The sequence below is a fragment of the Peromyscus maniculatus genome, chromosome 4 (genome assembly GCF_049852395.1).
Source record: "Peromyscus maniculatus bairdii isolate BWxNUB_F1_BW_parent chromosome 4, HU_Pman_BW_mat_3.1, whole genome shotgun sequence".
Taxonomy (NCBI): domain Eukaryota; kingdom Metazoa; phylum Chordata; class Mammalia; order Rodentia; family Cricetidae; genus Peromyscus; species Peromyscus maniculatus.
This window is the reverse complement of record NC_134855.1, coordinates 27,360,375-27,377,084: the sequence shown is the minus strand read 5'-3', so window position 1 is coordinate 27,377,084 and position 16,710 is coordinate 27,360,375. Positions and strand designations below refer to the sequence as shown.

Sequence of the window (16,710 nt, the reverse complement as noted above, 5' to 3'; positions counted from 1 at the left end):
AGGCAGGACTTATGGACAAAATGAGAGTGCAGGGAGAAAGGGGCAAAGTTGCCAGGAGATGTGGAGAGATGCAAGATGAACATGCTGTACTGATAAAAGGTGCTGTCACATGGTTGAGCATAGATAAGAAATATGGGTAAATAAATTCAAGTTGTAAGAGCTAGTAACAAACCTAAGTTATTGAATAAGCATTTTTTATTTCCCTCTTTTTTATAATTTAATTTAATTTTACATATCAGCCATGGATTCCCCTGTCCTCCCTCCTGCCACACCCCTCCCCTCAGCCCACTCCCCATTCCCATCTTCTCCAGGGCAAGGACTCCCCTAGATTCAGCTCAGCCTGGTAGATTCAGTCAAGGCAGGTCCAGTCCTCTCTTCCCTTCACCCAGGCTGAGCAAAGTGTCCCTGCACAGGCCCCAGGTTCCAAACAGCCAGGTCATGCACTAAGGTCAGGTCCCAGTACCACTGCCTGGATGCCTCCCAAACAGTTCAAGCTAATCAACTGTCTCACATATTCAGAGGCCTGATCCAGTTGGGGGCTCCTCAGCCATTGGTTCATAGTTCATGTGTTTCCACTAGTTTGGCTATTTGTCCATGTGCTTTTTCTAATCATGGACTCAACAATTCTCGCTCATACAATCCCTCCTCTTTTTCGCCAATTGGACTCCAGGAGCTCCACCTAAGGCCTGGCCATGGATCTCTGCATCCGGTTCCATCAGTCATTGGATGAGAGTTCTATCACAACAGTTAGGTTGTTTGGCCATCCAATCACCAGAGTAGGTCAATTCGGGCTTTCTCTCGACCACTGCAAGTAGTCTATTGTGGAGGTATCTTTGTGGATTTCTGGGGACCTCTCTAGCACTTTGCTTCTTCCTATTCCCATGGGGTCTTCATTTATCATGGTCTCTTTTTTCTTGTTCTCCCTCTCTGTTCTTGATCCAGCAGGGATCTCCCATTCCCCTAAGCTCTTTCCCTCGACCCTTGTCCTTCATTACCTCCCCTCATGTCTAGTTTGCTCATGTAGATCTCATCCATTTCTCTGTAATTGGGCGATCCCTGTGTCTTTTCTTGGGGTCCTGTTTTCTAGGTAGCCTCCCTGGAGTTGTGAGTAGCAGTCTAGTCATTCTTTGTTTTACATCTAGTATCCTCCAATGAGTGAGTACATTCCATGTTTGTCTTTCTGAGTCTGGGTTACCTCACTCAGGATGATTTTTTCTAGGTCCATCCATTTGCCTGCAAACCTCATGATGTCACTGCTTCTCTCTGCTGAGTAGTACTCCATTGTGTATATGTACCATATTTTATTTATCCATTCTTCGGTTGACGGGTATCTAGGTTGTTTCCAGGTTCTGACTATTACAAATAATGCTGCTATGAACATAGCTGAGCATGTGCCCTTGTGGTATGATTGAGCATTCCTTGGGAATATGCCTAAGAGTGGGATAGCTGGGTCTTGGGGGAGACTGATTTCCAATTGTCTAAGAAAGCACCATATTGATTTTCAAAGTGGCTGTATAAGCTTGCATTCCCAACAAAAGTGGAGGAGAGTTCCCCTTGCTCCACATCCTCTCCAGCATAAGCTGTTTTGAATGTTTTTGATCAACATCCCTAATCATCAGGGAAATGCAAATCAAAACGACTCGGAGATACCACCTTACACCTGGCAGAATCGCTAAGATCATGAACAAGCATTTATCATTAAGTCTCTGTGTAGTTATTTGGGAGCAGGTTCGTGGAACAGAAAACCCTGCCTACACAGAAAACCACAAGCAATCAAAATGTAGAGTGTGGATCCCAGTACCAATGGATACATATATAAATAACTCCTGTACCTAAGACTCAGGGAACATTGTTAAAGAGAGGTTGGAAAGACTGTAAGATCCAGAAGATCAGAGAGTATGCTGTGACACTGCATCTCCTGGTAATGTCAGAAAGCATGCACATAAAGTCTCAGCAACATGACTACCTAAACAGAAGCTGAACAAGGATAACAACACCAGACATGCCAAAATGGACAGGGGAAGTCCAAGAGGCTTCAACCTTACACAAAAAAGTATAGGCAAGTAAAAAGTTCTGAGAGCAGAAGAAACAGTTTTCACAGGGAAGAGCACACCAATTGGTCATCTAACGCCAAATGAACAGCCCTTCAAACATTCATACAATTAACATTACACAGACTAAGCAGCTTCTATTTAAGACTATGTATGTATATACATATGTATATGTATATATGGATATAGTATAACAACAGATGAAAAAAAGAGGCCATGAATTTGAGAAAGCAAGGAGGGGTATAGAGAAGGTTTAGAGGGAGGAAAAGGAAATGATATAATTATATTATAACCTCAAAAATGAAAGATAAAGAGAAAACCAAAATAACCCAATGAATAAGCAAACAAATGAGCTATGTTTAATTAAAGCTTAACTTCTTTTTCCAATGTCAATGAATTTCCTTTAATGGAAGAGCTAAAAATGAACTTTCATTGTTTTTTCTTCCTTTTTTAAATTTTTTTAGATATAAGAGAAATGCTTTGATTTATTACATAAATTATGAACATTTTATAATATACTATTATATCTTAATATATATAGTGTGCAATGACTAAATTAGGGTCATTAACATCTCAAATCCTTAAAACATAATTTTTGATTCACTCACAATAAGTGTGTATGATATATGGCTAAGTATGGCATTCCAATACATGTTTATCATAAGTACTTTCAAATCTAGGTAATTAACATTTGCATTTCCATCAAAGGTTATGTAACATTCATTCTTAAATGTTTCGAATTGTGGTTACTGGTATCCAAAGCATGTAGCATAAATTAAAGTGGCTCCTTCAAAACCAAAAAAAGGAAAGGAAACTGAAATCTGCAACTTTTTTCTGTGCCATTACCTTTCTCTTATCAGCTCTTCTGTAATTTACTTTAAAGTTTCAAAAACCTATTAAAGAAAATGGAAAAAGTGTACATGTTAAACTGATTATGCCAGGCTAATTGATTTGACCATAGGTAATTAAAAACTGAAAAGAGTGCTTTTTTAACTCATAATAATATTTCAGTTAGGTTTTCTCTTTTCTATTCTCTTTTAAGAAAAAGAAATCTCAATTTTTGCCTCTCAAAATAAAATGGTTTCAGATAGATTTATAATCCAGCAAATCTCAAGTACATTTAACATTCAAACCCTGCACAGCTGATGAGAATATGCTTTTTCATTCAAAGTGCTTTTTCCAAATCTGTTAAAGATAGCAAGATGAATCCCAACCAAGTCTAACTTACAGATGTAATTTAAAAATAGGTATTGTGCATATGTATTGGCATTAACAAGCAATTTATATTGATATGTAACATAGACTCTAAAAAGAGTATGTAAATGTTAAAGTAAATAATTATATGCTACTACCACTTATAAGAAAAAAATTAGTTTTATATGAGAAGACTTAATACTATGTAAATAAAAAGGATTTTTTACATAGTATTTACATATAATCATACATTATATGATTACTAACGGAATTACAGATTGTAACCAATAATACAAAATATGAAATGATCAGCTATAAATCATCTCCCAGATAACTAGATTTTTGTTTTGTATATCTTTCAAGATCTAGTGCATAATAACATAAGAACATGGTTTTTGATAAGGAAAAACCTCGAATACTTTTAGAAACACCATGTCAATATTCTCTATATTCTTTTAGGAACTTGAAAAGGCACTAGTCTATGACAGACAACATTCTCTAGGCTGCTCAAGTGATCAAGCATATCCTGTTACCCTTTAAGAGTTACTCAGTGATCAAAGAGCAATCACCAAAATTTTATTCAATTTTGCTAGGTTCCAATACTTTAAGATGATTCAGCTGACCTTTTACATTCTAGGCTTAGGAGGCAGCAGGGACAGTGGGAAAAGCAGTCTTTGGAATCTGACATTTTGCAATCTGAACTCCATCAGTAGCACAGGATCTGCAGAACCTTGGTCAGGTCACTACTGGTGAATAACAGACCGTGCGTCAACTGACTCACCACTTGTTTGTGCCTGGCTTGTGAGTTACCGTCATATTGAGTTATCATCCTTGTTCTTTAAAATGCTTACATATTTAGAAATATATATTTATTTTTCACAGTATTCTCATCATATGTTATGTCAATAGGGCTAAAAGGAAAAGCATTAGGATTTCAAAATATCAATACATACTGGGCTCATTCTTGTCTGTTAATACTTTATGAAGTCATGTCACTCAAAGTGGTCAGAAAATACTTTATGAATACATATAAGAATGAGTTCCTGGAAGTCTTCAAGAAAAGTTCTTGGAGGAATTAACATTTAAAAACCCTCGACCTGACTAACAGGACCCATCTATCCAAGGCCAAATGGAAAAGTATTATTAGACAGTAATTATAATTACTTGCATTCCTCAAGGTTGTAATGAACTTGGTATAGCAAACAGTGACAGTTCAGTTGGATTATTAATGTAGATTGCCAAATCAAGTCTTCAGGTTTCTATGCTGTAGAAATGATGCAATGTTCCATATTTAAAAATAGCATCAGAAGCCGGGCAGTGGTGGCGCACACCTTTAATCCCAGCACTCGGGAGGCAGAGGCAGGCGGATCTCTGTGAGTTCAAGGCCAGCCTGGTCTCCAAAGCGAGTTCCAGGAAAGGCGCAAAGCTACACTGAGAAACCCTGTCTTGAAAAACAAAAACAAAACAAAAAAAATAGCATTAGAATTTATCTTTTATATTCTATCTGTAGGAAAAGGTTTCCTATAGAATAATAGAATACATTTCTAACTGGTTAAATGATAATGTCAGAAGCAGTAGGCATAATCTAAAAAATTTTGTTTTAAAAAGCTAGAGGCTTGAGTCTGCCACTTATAATAATGTAAGTTAAGACACGTCACATGTTCTCAGGAACTCAGTTTCTGTAACAAATGAAAAGAAACAGAATAAATGTCTATAAAAATTCTTGAGCACATTAAACAACCTCAAGAACATATAATATAAAAATTAATTTAATTTGGGGCTGGAGAGATGGCTCAGAGTTTAAGAGCACTGACTGCTCTTCTAGAGGTCCTGAGTTCAATTCCCAGCAACCACATGATGGCTCACAACCATCCGTAATCAGATCTGGCGCCCTCCTCTGTATACATAACAAATAAATAAATCTTTTAAAAAAATTAATTTAATTTGTGGGTGGTAAATAAATATCACTAATATTCTTTTTATGAATACAGACCATTTCATCCTTTCTTATTTTGGGGAAATTACAAGTTTGTTTGTTTTTGATTCATGATTTCCACATGTATCTCAAACTTGTGATCTTCCTGGTTCAGTCTCTGGTGTACTATGATGATTGACTGGCATGAGACATCATGTTCACTCTTTCAGATACATTCATGAGCTCAACAACCAAAGAAAAACTGTAGGATGATAGGTTTTCTAGAGAACTCTTTCGCATATAAATTGCCATGTTAAATGACATGTAGTATAGTTCAATAATTATCAGATTATTAGGTTTGCCATGGCATTCTTCAAATGAACTTGTGTGTATGTTGCAATATCTAGCTACTTAATATAGTCACATGATAAATTCTTTAAAAAGTCATGATTATGGACTTTAAATAAATATACAAGAACCTATACTCCAGATGATCTAATTAAACTACAGGATTCAGGGCCGGGCGGTGGTGGCGCACGCCTTTAATCCCAGCACTCGGGAGGCAGAGGCAGGCAGATCTCTGTGAGTTCAAGGCCAGCCTGGGCTACCAAGTGAGTCCCAGGAAAGGCACAAAGCTACACAGAGAAACCCTGTCTCAAAAAATCAAAAAAAAAAAAAAAACCTACAGGATTCATAAAACCAACCTTTTCAAAGTAGTCTGAACCTTCTCTTCTCTAGCTATTACAAGAGTAAGTTGAAAGACTCTATGGTGTTCTGATTTTCAGTTTTTCAGTATTTCGGGTCACAAAGCAAAGAAAGCAGGAAAACCCTAGCTTATCAAATATTATTAATTTTATGTGTAAAAATCAATCACAATGTAACAACTCAGATGGATCATATAAAATTAGCAGGTAAGAATAAAACAGCCTCATCCTAACAGAACTTAGCCACTAAAATGAATGATAAGACAGACAACCTTCAAATTAATATTACAGATAGCCCAAATCATTTCCAAATTGTTTAAGCAAAGCAGCAAAATGTCTAAGCAAAGAACTCAAGAGGTCTCCAGGCAATGCAATAAGAACACAGCCTCCTTTGTTGTAACTGTCCTATAAGACAGTTGGCATGGATAATGGGTAGTTTCTAACACAGTTGCTTAAAAGCAAACTATCTAAGTGTATATAATATGTGTTGAGTATAAGATAGAATGAGAGTAAGGAAGACTTAATGAAAATGTTTTACATGAGCTTGCTTAGGAAACTGATTCTCATAAAAACTAAAGACGTGTAAGACAAATTGTCACAATAGACAAAACTAGCTTTTCTACTTTATGCCAGCAGTGGTCCACATTCTTTCTTAAAGCCCAAGTTTCTTTTTTAATTTCATTTTTTATTTATATTGCATGTGTGCATTGTTGTTTTGCCTACTTGTATGCTTGTGTGAGGGTGTTGGATCTCCTGCAACTGAAGTTAGAGACAGTTGTGAGCCGCCATGTGGGTGCTGGGAACTGAACCTGGTCCTTTGGAAGAGAAGCTAGTGTTCGTAACTGAGGAGCCACCTTTCCAGACCCAGCGACGGTTCCTTAGCACTTTTAATAACATATCATATATTTTTGAATCTCATTTTTCTCATTAGCAGTAAATTAGTTTTACATTCTTCCTTATGAATGGAAGATAGTGAGCCAGAAAAAGGTAAAATGAGTGATTCAAAATCAAATGTAAGTAACAGATGAAGAAAAAAATTGCAAGCCCAGATATACTCCAACAGATACCAAAAGTATCAACGTCATTAAGTGGGAAAACAGAAAGAGAAGCTTTGAAGAAGAATGGAATGAAAATAATATTGCAACTAAAAGAGAGAGAAACAACACTATCTCTAGAAGGGCACAGAGAATTGTCTGCACATGTGGGAGGCGAAGACAGGAGGATGGCTAAGAAGCCACATTGAGTATGCAGAAAGGAAAAAACAGTCAAATCCGCTGCGACCGTTTGCTATTTTCTCTGCTTACTGAAATGCTTATACTTACTGCCTGAACTGGCAAAAAGCCTTAGCAGTCAAGTGAAGGCTGTGCAGATATATTTATGTTTAGGGGTCAGGATAAGATACAAATGATCACTTTCAAAAAGGTTTCCATACAAACACTGTCAGAATTTATCAAGAACTGCCAATAAAAGAAAATAGTAAGCCTATTTTATAAATAGCAAGAAGATACCTTGTTTTAAAATAACTTTGCCAAAAATATCACAGTGATATATTTTTTTGTAGTTATGACAAGATAAAGAGAAAAAAATGTAAACTTGGGTAACTTTTAATTTCAATTTTTTTGTTTATTATTTTATGTGTACGAGTGATTTTGACTGACCACATGCATGCCTGGTGCCAGTAGAAGACACTGGGTTCCCCAGAACTAGAGTTACATACAACTGTGAGCCACCAAGTGGGAACTAGAAACTGAACCTAGATCCTCTGTAAGAACAAATGCTCTTAATAACTGAACCACCCCTCATGCCCCAAGTTTGAGAACTCTTAAAAGTATATAATAGCCATATATTTTAGATAATTTCTTAGCCATGAAAAAACCAGAACCTGCCAGGTGGTGGTGGCACACGCCTTTAATCCCAGCACTCGGGAGGCAGAGGCAGGCGGATCTCTGTGAGTTCGAGGCCAGCCTGGTCTCCAAAGCGAGTTCCAGGAAAGGCGCAAGGCTACACAGAGAAACCCTGTCTAGAAAAACCAAAAAAAAAAAAAAAAAACCAGAACCTATGAAATGTGAAAAGATGTTACTAAACACATTTTCATCAAAAGATCCAAATAAAAATGTTGAAATATATTTTAACATAGTGACTTAGAAATAAATAAATACTGAAATATTATGAAAAGTATATTTTATATGAGACTGTATATTAGGGTAGCTACTACTCAGATATATCATAACTGTTTTTCCTTATAACTTCCATGATGCTTGCTATTTATAAACATTTGCTTTTGGAACATTTTTAATTTTACTGTGGCAGAATAATCTCAACAACTGCCTGAGTCTTCTAGTTTGACAGTTCACAAGAGGTTGGTGACATCCTTACAAGAGAATAGAATCAGAGAAAAAGTTAAGTGTTCTGTCTAACATTAATGATGACACAAGATCTTGGTCTTAAGTGCAATATGATTAAACACTGCATATACATATTCTACAACATGATACTATCTTCAGTTTTAAACATATAAGATTTTATGAAGAATTTCTACACTAGGTTTTCAGTCTTTTCCTGTAATTTTTATCTATAGTGGGAAAGCATGCCATGTGAAGGATGATCAATATAAAATTAAACAAAATATTGTAAAAATATATTAGATAAACAATGTAGAAAAATTTATTAGAAAAACAATGATGTATAAAATAGGATCTTGCCTGGGATGCTTGAGTAAATATTCTAACATTGAAAAATGGGTAATGCTCTTTGGCAGAAACCACAGATACGATTTTCATCTTAATTAAAAAATATGGTAAAAAAGCCATGTTTATTGATCCCCAATCAGTCAAATGGACATAGATGGCTCAGCTGCTAAGAAGCCATGTTTACTGGTCCACAATCAGACAAAGGCACTTCCTGAGGTAGAATAAACCACTAACAGAAAGTTGTCCACTGACCTCTACACCTAGGGCGTGGCACACATGTATACATGTAAAAAATTAAATAATAAATACTATCAAAATAAAACCAATGTTATTTATAAAAGTTTAATATTTCATAGCTATATGTTTCTCAATAACTCAAAAGTCTTGCCTTTCATAGATCAAACAGATGAAACTGTAACTTTGTTAAGATGATTCTGTCTATAGAGTTTTTTTTTTTTTTAGAAACTAAGTTTGCTATTCTGATTTAAGACTCTCACTCCAAGTTGCCCATTTACACTATTCCTCCAGACCAGAGAATAGCTGCATCCATGAGTATTCTTGGTCCATGCCCAGATAGAAGCCACATCCACACACTCCCTAGCTGAGTCTGATCCAGGACTCTCACTCAAATTGATGAAATTAAAGACGAACAGGGAACCTTTATACCAGACATACAAAAAAGAAACACAAGCAAATTATGAAGTATTTAGCAATACTTTAAAAAGATAAATATTAAGGTGACAAATGAAATGGATGAATTTCCAGATTCTCAAAACCAAGAAGAGATCAATAACTTAAAGAAACCTGTAACAAATACAACAACAAAAAGCACAAGTGCAGATACATTCACAGTAGAACGCTACCAGACGTTCAAAGAACTACAACTATCACTTACGGTTTTAACAGAAGTGAGACAGACAGAGCCCTCAAACCCATTTTACAAAATAAGTATCATTCCAATATCAAAAGCAGCTGAAGTCACAACAACAAAGAAAACTATAATTCACAATCTCTGTTCAACATAGAACAAAAATCCTCAGTAAAATACTTGTAAATTAAATGCAGGCTTTTATATATATATCCACCACAATCAAGTTGCTTTATCCTGATGATGTAGGGATGGTTCAAAATATGTAAGTAAATAAATATGATGAGCCATATAAATGAACGTAAAGACAAAATCCCACAATCATCTCAATATATCCAGAAAAGGCCTTTTACAAAATCCAAAATGCTTTTCTGATAAAAGACCTAGAAAGACTTGGACTGGAGGGAACATACTTCAATGTAGTAAAGGGTATATATGGCAAAGCCATAGCCAACATCATACTAAATGTAAAGAGACTTGAAGCAATCCTATTAAAATCACAAAGAAAACAGGGCTGTCTACTATACTTAGTCTTTTTCAGTAAAACGTTAGACATACTAGCTAGAGCAAAAAGACAAGAGAGAGAAGAAAATTAAAGGGATACTGTGGCTAGAGTTTTCTTGCCTAGACCACAGTCAGGACAAATCTCTCTCACCCGCCAGTGCCGCAGCCGCTCAGACCCAACCAAGTAAACACAGAGACTTATATTGCTTACAAACTGTATGGCCATGGCAGGCTTCTTGCTAACTGTTCTTATATCTTAAATTAATCCATTTCTATAAATCTATAAGTTGCCATGTGGTTCGTGGTTTACCAATCTCTTAACATCTTCTCATGGCGGAAGCTGGCAGCATCTCTCTGCCTCAGCCTTCCACTTCCCAGAATTCTCCTCTCTCCTTGTCCTGCCTATGCTTCCTGCCTGGCTATTGGTCAATCAGTATTTTATTTATTAACCAATCAGAGCAACACATTTAACATACAGAACATCCCACAGCATACAAATAGGAAAATAGGAAGTCAAATTATCCCCTATTGTAAACACTATATTACTCATAAGAGATTTCAAAGATTTTATCAGAAAACATCTAGAAGTGAGCAACACATTTAGGAAAGTGGTAAGATACAAAATCAACTTACAAAATTTAATAGCATTCCTATACATTAACCCCAAACATGCCAAGAAAGGGATCATAGAATTATTTCCATTCACAATTCATCAAAGAAAAATCAATCTAGAAAAAAAAAAAACTAAGAAAGGAACTCTACAATGAAAACTTCAAATATTCTAAGAAAGGCATTAAGGAAGACACTAGGAGATGGAAAGACCTCCCATGTCCATAGACTGTTAGAATGCACACATAAAACTTGACCCAGACCCAGAAAGACAAACACCACTGTTTTCTATTCTTTGTGGATTCTAGCTGAAAACCCTTAGAACTGAATATAATGTGTGTGTGTATGTATGTGTATATATATATATATCCACAGAAGCCAGTTAAATAGAATGAGAGAAAAAGCTCATGAGAATATCAGAACATGGATGCTATGAAGGAGGAAAGGGATAGGACAGAGGGGTACCTCTAACTGGGGAGAGGGGACTAAGGAGAGCAAGGAAAATCACATTTATTTGATGTTTGAAAAGGACACAGAAAAACATTATTTGTATAAGCTAACTTTAAAATATATTTGGTGGTGGTGGTGGTGGTGGTGGTGGGTGTAGTTTAAATGAAATTATGCTGCATGGGTTGATAATTCTCCCCAAAAGAATCACTGACAAACAACTCTGTACCTTTGCCTCCACATGAGTATTTTGTGGAGATTATAAAAAATCATATTTATCAAACTCACATACCTAACAAATGCTAGCATAATTATTAGTAAGATGTTCATAAAGACAATATATCCATTTTATTAAAAACACATTAACTATAAGTTTTTGCAAAAGCTATCAGAAAAAAGATAATTTAAAATGGGAAATGCATATAAATATCCTTTCTACAAGATTATAAGCAAAATCACGAAAATGAAGTTTCAATTGTACATGTTTAACATATGTTTTTATTCTTCAATAGAAAAATATAAGGACAATCTCCCATTTTAAGCACGAAGTATAGTATATTCAGGTATATGAGGTGGTAAATAAGTAATTGGTGAATGACAATAAATAAACCAACCAATACGTGAAGAAAATGGTGGGGCAGAGAGCTAAAGAGGGAGACAGGGAGAAGAAGAAGAAAAGGAGTATATTAAGAAGTAATCAAGAACGAGATGCTGGCAGTTCTGGGGAAATGACAAAGCTGGGAGACCTAGCAGAACAAATGGAAGGAAGAGACTCAAGGGAAACTCGACAGGTAGATGGCTATGTAGTGTAGAAGACACTGGATGGATGGATGGATGGATGGATGGATGGATGGATGGATGGATGGATGGATGGATGGATGGATGGATGGAAGGGTGGGTGGATGGATGGATGGGTGGGTGGGTGGGTGGGTGGGTGGATGGATGGATGGGTGGGTGGGTGGGTGGGTGGATAGATGGATGGGTGGATAGATAGATGGATGGGTGGGTGGATGAACAAATGGTAAGAATTGTAAATCTCAAATCTGTTTCATTATTTTGTGTGTTTCTGGAGGGAGCAGTATCAGTATAAAACTACAGGGAGATCTGGAGCTAGAGAAGTTCTAGCTTCAATAAAGGATCTTTCAAGAATACTTTCCGTTTTCTGCAGAAATGGGAAATATTTCCTTAAACACAAAAGAAGTATTGAAGGATAGCAAGGAAAAAAACTCTCACATAATGTCACTGCAGAATAAATGCAAGTACAATGACTCAGAAAGTCTAAGAAGAATATCTACAGAATCACAGTGAAATTATAAAAAGAAACAATGAGTCTATATGCTCTGGCTGAGATGAAATGTTCACCTATCAGATCAATACACTTTGAATATGGTAAGTTACTAGTGTCCTGTAGTGGTTTGTATTCTAAGAAAGTTGGAATTCTCAAACATAAGTATTTATTACAGTTCGGTAGATGCATTGTAAAATAAATGAAGAACGAAAGCCAGGCTACCTTAAGAAGTCCAGTAGCAAGCTTATCAAGCCATTCCCATGTATGCAGGGCAATCTGGGAAGTCAAGGGGACATCTGTATCAAGCAGCCTAGGATTGACAGGATGCTTCTATCTCCTTTATGCCTCTCTTAGGGTACTCACACTTCTCACTGAAGCCAGTATGTTATTCTGAATAAAGGGCACACTAATTCTTTATTGACGTTCATCTTGCTTAACTCCTCGTTGTTACATTCTGTGGTTGGTGGTTTAAGGCATCTTTAACCATTATACTGTATTTCATATTCCTTTAATTTTATATTCTAAACTGGAAGAGATGGTGAGGGAACACAAGTAATTTACCCTTGAAATATCCTGTATATACATAACTGGGAGTTAATTACATCTCTCTGTCATCTGTTATTTATTCCTGGTTGAACAAATACTTATCAAGCTCCTGTTTTGTTCTAGAACTATTCCTAAATGCTAGGGAAACAGCAATTTAAAATGGCAGACATGAACTCAATACTTGAGGTTTTTTTTTCTTTCCTTTTTTGAAATGTTATTTGAGAGAATGAGAGTTTAAAGGAGACAATAAAAATATACCATTTATTTAACCTATTTTGTATTTGATATTCAATGTGAACTATTAAAATTGCCTAGCACCTTGACACTTTGTGTTTGGGCTGCCTCTTATTCTGTAATAAATATTAAAGAAAGTACAGATCTCTGGGTATATTATATACTTGTATTTAGTAAGTGTCTTTCAAACACTTTGAAGTACCCAATGATTGCCTACATTTAACCTTATTTTTCTACAAAGCATTAAAAAAATTAATCTCATCATTAAAGTATACTATGTAAAAATGTGAATCTAGAAGAAACAGGCCCCAATCTTACCATTTTAACATAATCTGACCCAGTATTTCAATCAAGTTTTACCTAACAGTTTAAATATATAAGTATTTAAATTGCTGTATATTTAGTGGTCATACTTCATATTGATTTCCAAAATATTAGACTTAAGTTTTACTTTGAGTATTTTCATTAGTTCATTTTATTGAAAGTAGAGACCCATAAATAGTAGAATATGTATTTCCCCCCCAGACCATTTAGAAATTTCAACAATGGTAATAAGAGAGTCTATTTTAAGAACGGATAATTTTTAAATTGAGACCTAATGCCAAAGAATTTACTAACATTTGCCAGATATTTTTAAATGCATTAACTTATTTAAAAAACCCACCCTGTTCATATTATCACAAATTCCTGTTTTAGATTTGCAGATGAATAAAAACAGGAAAAGTAACTTGAACAATTTTTGTAAGCATTTAGCAACTAATAAAATGTAAAGTTTCAAATACAGAATTCAGAAAATAAAAATGCTTTTGAAGAAAACAGTATTTATCTAACCAAACATACACTTCTTTTACATCTCAGTATTTCTAGGTCAGTTTTAAATGTTATTGGAATCTAGTTATCTGGAAAAATAATCTAAAACTAAATACAAAGTGCACTGCCTTTTTATGTATGTTGATCTTACTGGAGTGTGATTTTAATACTTCTTTTTTCCCTAAATTTAGCAACTGCATGGATGCCTGACTGCTTACTTGAGAAAAAGATTAACCACCTGCCTCTAATTCTGTACAGCTACACCCATGGTCATCTTAATCCTTAACTTCCTTTATATAAGAAAACATTTGAAGAGATTGGTATTAATAATTCTAATGACTAGTAGTAACTTCAAGAGTTATTATTTTATTCAGAGGAAGTATTAAACAGACAACTGGTTTTAGTAAATTAATAGGGAGAACAATCACACTTAAACTTGAGCTACTGAAGCAGAGAAGGAGTGGTGTTACCCCTCTGACATCAGAATTTCAGACATGGATGATGACACGTTCTCGTGTAAATTCACTAGACAAGATGATCCTATGAATCTTTATTTTCTCAGTTTGTTCTGTCAAAATGAATGATTTTCTAAAATATTGGAAAATCACTGACATAGTAAGTCAAACTGGATGAGATGAGGGCAAACACAGTATTCATGACATTACTATGTAAGGGCAGTGGCTCTAAATTTGAAAGGTAGAGGTACACTAGTCATGGTTTACAGAAATACCAGCTTAGCACTTCGTGAGTTAGAACTGATATAGGTGGTATATGAGTAACTTCAGACACCTGATTATTTTGTTTCTATTTTTAAGACATTAATCATATTGAGCAATATATATTTCAATGGACAGTCAAAATGACAATAGAAAAATTACAAAATTACATGAGTGCCAAATCCAAGAAAGAAATGAGTCAACAATACTAAACATTTTCCTATAAATATCTTAAGAAAGTTGTATATGGGGCTGTTTTAGTTACTATATCAACATATCCATGCATAAATGAAATATTTTGATATCAAATTCACTTACTATTTTATTACATTAAAATTTCCAATTTAAGGACAAAATTGTTGAAGAACACAAATGATTTCATGGTTACTAAACCAAACTGTTTAGTTACATTTTCAAAAGAAATTCACAGTTACCAATTATAAAAAGGCTATATTTGTAGTGTGAAAGGAAGCACCAACTTGTAATACAAATGTATTATAGATTACTATAGCTACTGTGGAAAGGACTGTTTTAAGACATTGTTATATAAAGGGGCATTTACCAAAGTTTTGAAGTAGAAAATAATAAAAGGAAATGAGATTTTAAACTGTAATCTCTGAATTATATAGTAAAAATTAATAGCTATAAGTGAATTGTACATAATCTGTAGACAGCTCTGACACATTTGTGTTTAAAGAACCATTTCCTGCTTCCAGAAGAGAGGGTTACTAAAATACGATGTCAATGTGATATACAAGTAAACAAGCACCCACAGGACCGAGTATCCATAGTACATGGGTCCAGAATCTGGTCAGTATTATTGGAGGCTGTCACATAATTTTAATCAGACAAGAAATTACAAAGACTTTCTGAAGTCATTTGAAAAAGTATGTTTGTTGTGTCAGAGACACATGACAGTTTTATCTCTGAAGCAGCATATCTGAAGTTTTATCTCTGAAGTACAGTATCTGAAGGATTTATCCGAGTCTACCTAGTTCCTATTAACACTCAACAGAAGACAAGGATGACCTCAAGATTGGGATTCATCTAAAAATTTTATTCATATTCTTGTTTTAACTGAATGTATGTATGTCTACCATGTGCATGACTGGTGCCCATGGAGGTCAGCTGTTCCTCTGAAGCTAGAGTTACAGATTGTTGTAAAGCAGTTTGTAGTGCTGGGAATAAAACCTTTAACCTCTGTAACAGCAAAAAGCGCTCTACAGATCAACATTAGAATTCTGCAGTATGTTAGACAAGTGTTTTCAGAACATATTAAGTAAAGTGTAAAACTGAGGTCTATAAACTAACATGGCCCTCAAATAGTGGAGATATGAGTGAAGCAGAAATTAGGCATTATTTTGGGTCAGGGACATATAGTTCAGAGGTTAATGTAACTGCAATATAAGGACAATGACAGGAATTCAGACCACCAGAGTCCATGTAAATGCCAGGTGGGCCTGGGGGCCTGCTGTAATTCCAGCCTCTGAAAGCAGAGTCACGATGCCTCAGCAACCTGGCCAGCAAGATTCTGGATATAGATAGACACTGGGTTGCATCATAGAATAAACTGAAAGAACAACCAAAGATCATTACTGATATCAACCTTGGGCCTCCACATGCACGTGCACACATACATATACACACAAACCCACATGACTCCACATATATGTACATCCCTAGTATACATACACACACATGAAAAATGGGAAAAAAATTTACAGCATCTTTTCTCTCCTGTGGCTTACTCTATCTTCATGCTATAAAAGTTACATATGTTGAAGGCCTTTGCTCCAGAACTGCTTTAGAACAATTCCTGATTTATTTTATATAATTACTTCTCTCAATCTAGGCAAAACATCTTCTCTTTCTCTGGACTTGGTATCATAGTGATTCTTGGTATGTCCTTGTATCTCAACTACTTCATGCAAGTCAAGATTTCAAACTACCCTTTTAGAACACTACACATTTTGAACCACAACATTTTACTGTTTAAAAATATAATTTTCCAAGCTGGGTGGTAGTTTACACCTTAAATCCCAGCATTTGGGAGGCAGAGCCAGGCAGATCTCGAGTTTGCAGCTAGTCTGGTCTATAGAGCAATTTCCAGGACAGCCAGAGATGTTAAAGAAAC

The 16,710-nt window shown here is 35.4% G+C and overlaps 1 protein-coding gene across 11 annotated transcripts in view; it reads right to left on the bottom strand.

The window, feature by feature from the left end:
- Nucleotides 1-16,710, bottom strand: part of Mbd5 (methyl-CpG binding domain protein 5) — a 368,286-nt gene that overhangs the window by 299,096 nt on the left and 52,480 nt on the right. The window contains exon 2 of one of the 11 annotated variants that reach the window (XM_076569412.1): nt 2,898-2,944. The exons of 9 other annotated variants lie outside the window; for them this stretch is intronic. The gene's annotated coding sequence lies outside the window, so the exon portion shown is untranslated. Of the gene's footprint in view, nt 1-2,897; nt 3,398-16,710 lie in introns of those variants that run through there. One more of the 11 variants, XM_076569411.1, reaches the window with a different exon arrangement.